The sequence below is a fragment of the Triticum urartu genome, chromosome 3A (genome assembly GCF_056163025.1).
Source record: "Triticum urartu cultivar PI428250 chromosome 3A, HENAU_Tu73, whole genome shotgun sequence".
NCBI lineage: Eukaryota > Viridiplantae > Streptophyta > Magnoliopsida > Poales > Poaceae > Triticum > Triticum urartu.
The window spans coordinates 77,973,470-77,984,222 of record NC_141875.1 but is presented as its reverse complement, the minus strand read 5'-3'; positions in this window follow the sequence as shown (position 1 = coordinate 77,984,222).

Here is a 10,753-nt window from a genome sequence, read left to right as displayed (position 1 = left end):
GATGACATCTGAAGAATCCTCTGCCTGAGCTGCATTCACCATATTGACCTTGGCGTACTTGGGGTTATGCTTGACCGCACAGGAGGAGGAGGAGGAGGAAGACGCCTCTGGTTGAAACACTTGTTGGCATAGTGACCCTTCTATTGGCACTTGTTGCACGTAACCTTTGAAAGCGGACGGTGATACGGAGCACTCGATCTTGGAGCCTGAGACGAAGTCTTGTTCTGAAAGCCAGGGTTGGGTGGGTGGGAAGAACCACTGCCACCTTTGCTCTTCTGCTGATACGGCTGACGAAACGGAGGAGGAGGAAGCCAATACTTCTGCTGCTTGGCCACTTGAGTAGAGGAAGAAGAAGTAACATCTCTGGCTCGCTTCTTGGAAGCATCACACCTCAACTGAGCAGCCTCTTGCTTCAGTGTCATGTTGTAGAACTCATCGTATCTCAAGGGCTCAAAGAGAACAAGAGCAAGCTGGATTTCTTCTCTGAGACCACCCCTGAATTGGTATATCATGCTCTTCTCATCAGGGACGTCCTGCTTGGCAAAGCATGCGAGCTTCTGGAACAACTTGTTGTAGTCATAGACAGACAAAGAGCCTTGCTTCAGATTGCGGAATTCCTCACGCTTGCTTTCAACCACGCTTCGAGGAATATGATGAGCTCGGAAATCTCGACGGAAATCATCCCAAGTGATAACACGTCCACCTCTGGAGTCCTTGTACTGCTGGAACCATTCTGCAGCTTGATCTTTGAGATGGAAGGAAGCGAACTTAACAAAGTCCTCAGGCCTGACGTTACTGCACTCGAAATGCTTACACAGATCCACAAGCCAATTGTCAGCATCGGTTGCCTCAACACAATTGCTGAAAGTCTTTGGCCCGTTAGCAAGGAACTGGTTGAGTGAAGCAAAGTGATTCTGATTGCTGCCTTGATTCCCTTGGTTGCCTTGATTGCGCTCTTGAAGAATTTGCATGATCAACTGTGTGTTTGCATTGGTTGCGGCCATCACAGCTTGCCATGCCTCCGGAGGAGGTGGAGGTGGTGGCGAATTAGGATTCGGAGTCGTGCGCGTTGGAGGAGCCATCCTGAAGAGGTTGACCACCATTAGCACATTGATAGACAAATATTGAAGCTGAATCCAACGGAATGAAAATTGCAACATATAGTCTTCACATCCGAACAGAATGAACGAATGCATTCCTCTTGAAATGGTCACAAATCCATAAATTGAGAAGCCACGTAGAATTAAGGTAGAGAAATAATTCAACAAGGTACGGATCAAGAACGAATAATCGGTAAGAAATCCCAATCTCAAACCAATATCCGTGGAAGAAGAACTAGAGCTACTAGAATTCCCACCTATGAAACTCCCGAACCTTTCCGGTTATGCAATCAGGTGTTGGGGATACAGGGGAAGCATAATATCTCACCCAAACTAGCAAATCCTACATCCAGCTGTATCCATCCTTCAACACATAACCAAGAAACCTTCGAAAACCATCTACCTCAACCTTTGAAAAGCATCCGTTATACAAGTTATGGCGATACTCCCGAACTCCCGCCCCAGTACTGGGTGGCGTCGAGGTTATCTCACCAATGAACTGCATAAAAGAGATTTTCGATGTCGGCGTACTAGACTCAGGTATTCCAGAACTGCAACGATAAAATTATGATGACAACACCTCAGAGCTCAACTCCCCGGGACACTTCCACTAAACCCCTGACAGGAGGCACCAAGACAATGTTCTCATCATAAAACCATTGGAACGATTCCAAGATACTCGTGTGATCCTAAAAAAAAATTTAGTGAAATTTGAGAAGAGAAGAGTCAAAACTCTACATCATGATGCCTTACCAGAGCGATGAGGAGACTGGGAAGTAAAAAGAATTCCTAATCTCTCCGATATATAATTCCTAAAAGATTCAAAACATTTTTCTAGACACAACTCGGCTGCTAAAAACGATCAAGCAATGGGGCTCCTAAGGTCGGGGATGGCTCTGATTACCAACTTGTAACACCCTCGATGCGACTATATCTCCCACGTGTCGAGGCACGACTTAGAGGCATAATCGCATTGAAGGCATATGTCGCAAGTTAGGCAATCTTCACAACATCCCATGTAATATGAATAATAAAGGGGAGATAACATAGTTGGCTTACACTTGCCACGTCAATCAAGTGCATAAATAACATTACATCATCCAAACACTCATGGCCCGACTACGGCGCCAAAATAAAAGATAACCCAACATGCGACACGGTCCCGTTCACCCCCAACTGGGCACCACTACTGATCATCGGGAAAGGAAACATAGTAACGTTGAGAGTCTTCGTCGAACTCCCACTTGAGCTCATACGCGTCTCCTGGAGCGGAATCATCAGGCCCTGCATCTGGTGTAATAGTAATCTGTGAGCCACAGGGAGTCAGCAATCTCACACCCTCGCGATCAAGACTATTTAAGCTTATAGGTATGGCAAGGTAAATATGAGTGGAGCTACAGCAAGCGACTAGCAAGTATGGTGGCTAACTTATTCGCAAAAGAGAGCGAGAAGAGGAGGCAAAGCGCGAGCGAGAATCTAGAGAACAACCTACGCAAACATTACTCCAACACCGTGTCCACTTCTCGGACTCCGCCGAGAAGAGGCCATCATGGTAACACACTCAGTTGATTCATTTTAATTAAGTTAAGGTACAAGTTATCTACAACCGGACATTAACAAATTCCCATCTGCCCATAACCACGGGCGCGGCTTTCGAAAGTTCAAATCCCTGCAGGGGAGTCCTAACTTAGCCCATGACAAGCTCTCACGGTCAACGAAGGAATAGACCTCCTCCCAAGACGTTCCGATCAGACTCGGTATCTTGGTAATTCAAGACACTTCGACAGGTTAAAACAAGACCACCAAGACCGCCCGAATGTGCCGACAAATCCCGATAGGATCTGCACATATCTCTTTCTCAGGGCACACTCAGATTGTCTAAACTTCCGGTAGGCCAGCCCAGAGTTGCCCCTGGTAGCCACCGGCGGCTGACAGTTGGACCAACACTCAGAGGAGCACTGGCCCGGGGGGGTTAAAACAATGATGACCCTTGAGTCTGCAGAACCCAAGGGAAAGAAAAGGCTAGGTGGCAAATGGTAAAACCAAGGTTGGGCATTGCTGGAAAAGCTTTAATCAAGACGAACTATCAAGGGGTTCCCATTATAACCCAACCGCGTAAGGAACGCAAAATCCGGGAACATAACACCGATATGACGAAAACTAGGGCGGCAAGAGTGGAACAAAACACTAGGCGAGAGGCCGAGCCTTCCACCCTTTACCAAGTATATAGATGCATTAAGATAACATAGCAATATAATGATATCCCAACAAGTAAATAAATGTTACAATAGGAACGGCCTCCAATCTTCACCTGCGACTAACAACGCTATAAGAGGGGTTGAGAAAAGCGGTAACATAGCCAATCAACGGTTTGCTAGGACATGGTGGGTTAGAGGTTTGACATGGAAATTTGGGAGGCTTGCAAGCAAGTGGTAGGCATCGTAGCATTGGCATAGCAAAAGAACGAGCAAACTAGCATAGCAAAGATAGTAGTGATTTCGAGGGTATGATCATCTTACCTGCACAGTTGTCAGAGTTGACTGGATCCTCGAAAGCAAACTCAACGGGCTCCTCGTTAGCGAACTCGTATCCCGACTCTACCCAAACAAGACAAACAAGCAACAAGGATACAATCAACCACGTGCAAGGATCAAGCAATATGATGCAATGATGATATGCTATGCGGGATGCGATGCGGGATGCAAAATGTAAGATATGATAGGAAATGCATGAACCTGGCCTCAACTTAGAAAACCAAGTGTGCCACTAGAAAGATGAGATGAAATCGCTAGAAAACGATATAAAGAACGCCGGAATCGGAGTTACGGTTTGGAAATGGCAAGCGATTCAAAAATGACACCGGTGTGCGATTTACAGCAAGTAGCCATATAAATGCAACGACATGAGCATGCTACAGCACCCAAACAAGACAATAAAATACATGGCAGTGATGCATTCAAGATGCTTAACAAAAGTCTAGCACTGAGCTACGGCCAATTCATCCATTAACAGGTTCAAACAAGCATGGCAAAAATGCATATGACAAACAGATCTCAGACTTAGTGAAATTAACACTTGTCTGGAATTTCAGATCAGGTAGCCCTCTTCGGAGCAACAAAACTACATGCTACAGGATCTTAACATGGCAAAGTAAAGAATGGTATGGAGCTACTCAAAGAGCTTAACAAAAGTCCCTTAGTGACCTTGAGCCAAAAGGGATCAGAAAATACAATTGCAAGCATGTGAACATAGCAAAAACATAATCAGTTTTCAGACTTAGTGAAAAACTGACACATGCTGAAATATAACTCAAGTAGGCATGTTTACGAGCTCGATGCACTCACTATGGTGCAAGTCAAGGCAAGAAAAGCATACACCCATCAAGAAGGCACAAAATTAAAGCTAGACATGGAAAGAACAATAGCATAGCATGCACGGATCAACTACAACATCATCGGTAAAATTGCAAACAAGTTGACAATCTGCCCAGATTCACAAAGTAGCAAAAGTAGAGCTCGATTGACTCAAGCTAGTGTGCTCCATAATTGCAAACAAAGACATGGATAGATAGAGCACTACAATATTAACAAAACATCCTTATTGATCATCCTCAAAAGAGGCACGGATCACTAGGAAACAACATGAACATATGGATCATGAGATAAACAGAACAAGGACTTAGTGGAATTGCTAAGTCCCTGAAAACAGAATTACTAAGTGCACCACTTTGCAAGCTTGCACTAGTCACCACACACATCACAAAACTACATGGGTTGCACCTCTGGAAAGATGACAAAACCCTTAACAAAACACATTTAGAGCATCAGGGCATAGCATACACACATTAATCATGGCAAAAATGAAAAAAACCTAAATGGAGTAGCAGATCTGACAATTATCTCAAGTAGCCCTCTTCTAACAGCATTTCGGGCATCAAGATGAACTCAAATGAAAATAATGCAATGGAATGAAATGATGTACTCTCTGAGATGAACATTTTGATATGCTATATGCATGAATCGGAGCTACGGATGCAAAGTTACGGGGCTAGGAAGAAGGGCACATGGATCTGGAATCTTAGGGACTTAGACGAAATTTACCACCGGATCTAGGGTTTACTGTTCACGCACGCAAACCGAGGACGGATCCGTCAAGGATGGCGGCTGCTCCGGCGAGGGCGGCCGGGCGCGGCTCAGCGGCGCGGGGCCGGGCCGGCGTGAGGCGGCGGCGAGCGCGGTGGCGGCGGCTGGTGGTGGCGGCGCGGCGCGGTGGCGGCGGCTGGTGGGCGGAGGCGGCGACGGCGGCTGGTGGGCGGAGGCGGCGGCGGCGGCGGCGGCGCGCGCCGGCGGCTGCGGCTCGGAGGAGGAGGCGGCGCGCGGCGGCGGGGAGCAGGGAGGCGCGGGGCGGCGGATGGGCCCGCGGGGGCCGGGGACGGGCCTCCCGGGCCGGCGGCGGGACACGTGGCGGCCTGGGAGTGGGCGCGGGCGGCGGAGCGGACGTGTCCGGCCGGCGCGGATCTGGGATTTAGGGTTTCGGGGAGAGGGGGGTCCGGAATTTCGGAGGAGGGGCTAGTTTTATAGGTAGAGGGGGCTAGGAGAGTCCAAATGAGGTGCGGTTTTCGGCCACGCGATCGTGATCGAACGCTCTAGATGATGGATCAGAGTTAGGTGGGTTTTGGGCCAAATTGGAAGGGTGTTGGGCTGCAACACACACGAGGCCTTTTCGGTCCCTCGGTTAACCGTTGGAGTATCAAACGAAGTCCAAATGATACGAAACTTGGCAGGCGGTCTACCGGTAGTAAACCAAGGCCGCTTGGCAAGTTTCGGTCCAATCCGGAAATGTTTAATCCCCACACACGAAAGAAATCTAGAAATGACCACCGGAGGAGAACGAAGCGCCGGAATGCAAAACGGACAACGGGGAAAAAGCTCGAATGCATGAGACGAACACGTATGCAGATGCAATGCACATGATGACATGATATGAGATGCATGACAACGACAACAACACACGGAGACAAAACCCGAACCCGAGGAAATAATTATAATTTAACGCCGGAAACGGCAGAGTTGGAGTACAAATTGGGAAAGTTACATCCGGGGTGTTACATCAAGTGAGCACGTGTAAAGGAGATGATTCACCTTTGGGTATGTCAAGTAGATGTCGCATGTGTCACTCACCAAACGGACTCTTGCCATGGTGATGTCCATAGGATGCTCCGCATCATCTCCCCCCCCTGGGAAAGATCCGACCTCAGATCGAAACCAAATCACCATGGGAAAGAGATGGCTTCGCCGTGTAGAAGTGGACGTTCACCAAGTACTCGTTGTCTTGAAGCTCGAAATGGGCACTCTCCAATGTCGCACCGTCTAGTGATTCCTTCAAAAAGAGCAAGGACAACAAACACTTGGAAAAACAAATGTGGTTAGCGTTAGTGCAAAACCAAGCATTCAAGAGATGGTTCACCAAACAAGTGTCGTCATCAAGCATAGCATAGGGTGTGACAAAGGATTGTGACATGGCATGTAAGCATATCAATCGAGCACAAGCAAAGAAATCATGGGGATAAGTATGCAATTTTGAGGTAGAGATGCAAATATGTTTGACAAGTGAACAAGCATCTACCTCAAGATCATAGCAATCATGCATAAAGAACTCGACAAATGGTCGATGGTAGGCATAAGAAACATTCACAACACCAAATAAAATGAAGTGTCTAAACACATGGAACAAGTGTAAGACAATCCAAGCATAACATGCATAGGGTGTAGTGAAGATAATGTGGCACTCAACACAATAGAAAGAGCAATTGTTCATCATGTGCGAGGCAATCAAGTCAAACGTGTAGCAATCAATGGGACACGACATATGTGAAGTGATGACATTGTTGCAACCAAACATATGAGAGGAGCATGTAATCCAAGAATTGGATGCAACCCACAAGGCATATATATCATGATGCATCGAATGGTGAAAATGACAAGTCAAAGCAAGATCTCTAACATGTGTGCAATCAAGTGGTCCAATATGAACAAGAAGTCTCATGGTGCAAGCAACGGAAGTAGTATGATCCGCAATATCCATACTCAAGAAAGATGTCACCTTGAAGGCGTGTCCTTGTGCATTCTTCACAATGCCGAAGTGGTAGGAAAGGTGTTGGAGAAGTGAGTCGTGGTCGAATGTATGAGGCTCGCTCTCAAGAGCTCGAATGGTCAACTCATGTGAAGCGAAAGTCGACACAAGGTCCAAGTATCCTACACAAAAGAGACACAAACGAAAGAAATTGTGTGTGTGGTAAATGTACACATCATCCACCATGATGTGTATGTGCACGTGAGAGTTAGGACAAGATAAGCATCACTCAAAGAAATTTGATGCATGGTATAAGAACATGTCATCCATCATGAAAGAATAGTTATTGTGTATAACATGATGGGGATGCAAATTGAGCATACAAATATATGGGACATCAATATCATGTCCGTACATGGGGAGCATATTGTGCACATAAGTATGAGGATCATGCAATGGATTGGATGGATCAAAATCTCCTAAAATGTATGAGGAAACTATGGGGGTCTCCTCATGAGAAATAATGGAAACATCATACGGAGAAAATGGACAACATCCAAAACAATGCATATCCGAAGCTAGGTGGTCATGGCATGGCATATGACATAAATGATGCAAAGGGAGCATATCAATATCATCACAAGAAAAACAAATGCCAATAACCATGGGCTTTTCATCTATGCCATAAGTGCAAATTGGGTTAATTTTAATGGCATATGCATAGTCACTACGATGATATTGCAAATATGAGATATGATTGATCTCATGCATAGCATATGACAAGTCAAGCGGATTGTCAAACATGATGTGACCTAGAGAATTATCACAAGAAATCCTATGTAACATAGCATCACAACTAATAGACTCCACATGAGAATCATCATACTCATCATAAATGGGCAAGAAATCATCACATAAGGAAGCCGCACTAGCATGAAGCATGGTCATAGGTTGATCAACATCATGCAAGCAATCAATGTCAAGAATGTCCACTAGTGGGACTAGAGCATCACCTTCACCTATTTTACCTTGTTCATTCCACTCAAGTGGTGTAGGTGAGGTGGGTAAGACCAAATGGTGGTCAATATCATCATCTTGATTGAACAATGTGGGGGTGCATCATATTCCACCATGGCCATCGTCTTGTCCAAAGGTAGGACGAAGTCATCGAGAATCGGCGCGTCATCATATATGGGACCTAACACCAAATGAGAAGACACAATAGAGGTAGAGGTTAAGTTGTTAGGAATCATAGTGGCATCACTCTCTTTATGTGGTGGTTCACTCACTCCCTCAAGGTAGGTGCACTCAATGTCACATATGGTGGAGTCACTCATCTCACTCAAGTGGTGGGGGTTGTGGCTCTCCTCACATGGGAATTGTGGCAAAACATCATATATCGGGCTAGTGGTGAAGTCACTTTCACTCTCAATATGGTGGCTAAAGTCACACAATTCAACATATGTCGCCGTGGTCGAAGGGAAAATCCCATGCTCAACCATCTTGTTGTCGTCGCTGTGGATGAAGGCCGAAGATGGCATATCACTCTCGCCTCCTAAGATGGAAGCATCCTCCGTGCTCGTCACCATGTCGCATGCCTCCAAAGCATGTTCCTTGATTGGCTCCATAGTCGTAGTCGTCGCAACACCGTCTTGAAAAAGAGTCGAAGTAGACTCGGCACCATCAATGCCACAAAGAGGGATGGCGATGAAGTCGAACTTGGGAGCATCGTCTTGGAGCTCGTCGGGCTTGGACATCTTGGTTGTACTATCCTCATGCTCGCCTTCTTGGAGCTTGGTCTTCGAGAAGTGTGCTTGGGGTGGAGAATCCTTGGCCTTCATGAGTTCTTGTTTCGCCTTGAGAGCACCAATGTAGTAGTCGTCGAGGGACTTGTAGTTCTCGAGGAAGAGAGTCTTGGAGATGTCGTTGTGCAATCCCATCATGAAGTGGAACTTCATCGGAATGGGGTCGTCCACGCCGGCTCATCGCAAGGCTTTCTTAATCTCCTTGAAGTACTCGTCGATGGACTTGGATCCTTGGGTGGTGTTCTCCAATTGGCATAGAAGTTGTTCCATGTAGGTTGGAGTCACGAACTCGTGCCGTAAAGCTCTCTTCGTCTTGGGCCAACTCATGTTGTAGGTCTCCGAAGGTGTGTGAAGCCACCATGTGGACGCGTAGTCGTGGAAGTTCCTTGTGGCGCACTTCACTTAATCTTTGGGAGGAACTTGATGTAGCTTGAGGTAGTCGTCCATCAAACGCTCCCACTCAAGATACTCCTCGGGTTCTTGAGTCCCATAGAAAGGAATTGCGTGGTCAATGTCGAGGTCGTAGTAGCTCGTGGAAGTCGCGGACTTGAGCTTGGGGAGCTTCTCTTGAGGTGCTTGTGGGCGAAGATGCCGTATGTCCGTAGGCAAAGATGCCTTGAAGTCGCTTGGCAAAGATGCCAAGGGAGATGGTGAAGTCGTTGAGCGGTTGTTGGTGTTGAGCTCTTGACCTTCACGTTCGTGATGGTGATGGTGTCGATGCCGATGTGACCTTGCCAGAGATGGTTTCTCGAAGGCATGTGCTCTTGAGCGTCTTCTTGGAGATGAGGAAGACCGCTTGTAGGACTTGATGAGGGCTTTGATCTCCTCCATTTGAGCTTGCATCTTGGCATCGGTGGAGTTGTTCGTGGCATCGAACTCGCCGTTGTTGTTGTAGACCGAAGATGAAATGCCTTGCCTATCCATCACAAGGCTCGAGCAAATATGAGTGGGAGAAAGAGAAGAACTATACCAAATGTACCTTGACCGACGTTGAAGATGGATCAATGATCACTCAATGATGTAACAAGGAAATAGCACAATTGGTACCAATTCTTGTCAGTTTCTCACACCTACACAAATAAGGCTTATGGTGGAGCTTGGTGAGGATAGTGGCACAAAAATTTGATGCGAAATGTTAGCAAGAGTCAATAATGTTGAAAGAGATTCACAAATTCGCAAGTGAAACAAGTAGACCAATAGCAATGAATGGCACACGGAAACGCACACACGGATAGATAAATGGGGTCGTGCAACCAAGGAATGAGCTCAAAATGTGGAATCCACGGAAAATGCTCTTGTTGCACAGCTCTAGAGAGACGCTAGCACGATTGCTCAATAGGCGGATACGACACTTGTGCACAACCTATAGGAGACAAAAATGCAACGACTTCTATCCCAAGTATGGTATGTATATGATGTTCCGGTGGTATGATCCAAGATGATCGGATATGACAATCTTATGCAATGTGGTATGATGCTATGGCACTTGCTTACGAGCTCTGTGTTCACTCTTTTTCTTTGCTTAAAAGCTTATTCTTTTTTTTATATGGCCACAATGCGAAATGCACAAACCAAGGTAGCAATTGGGTATATATGGGAACAAACTTGTGGCACAAGAGATGATATGATGATACCAATATGATATGGTATGTATGCAATGTATGGTGTAGATCACTAATGTGCACAAGTAACGTTGCTGGGAATACTCAAATGTCTAGTCTTGATAGGCAAGTGACGCAAAATAGGCTAGGGGTTATCAATGCAATGGCAAGGGAA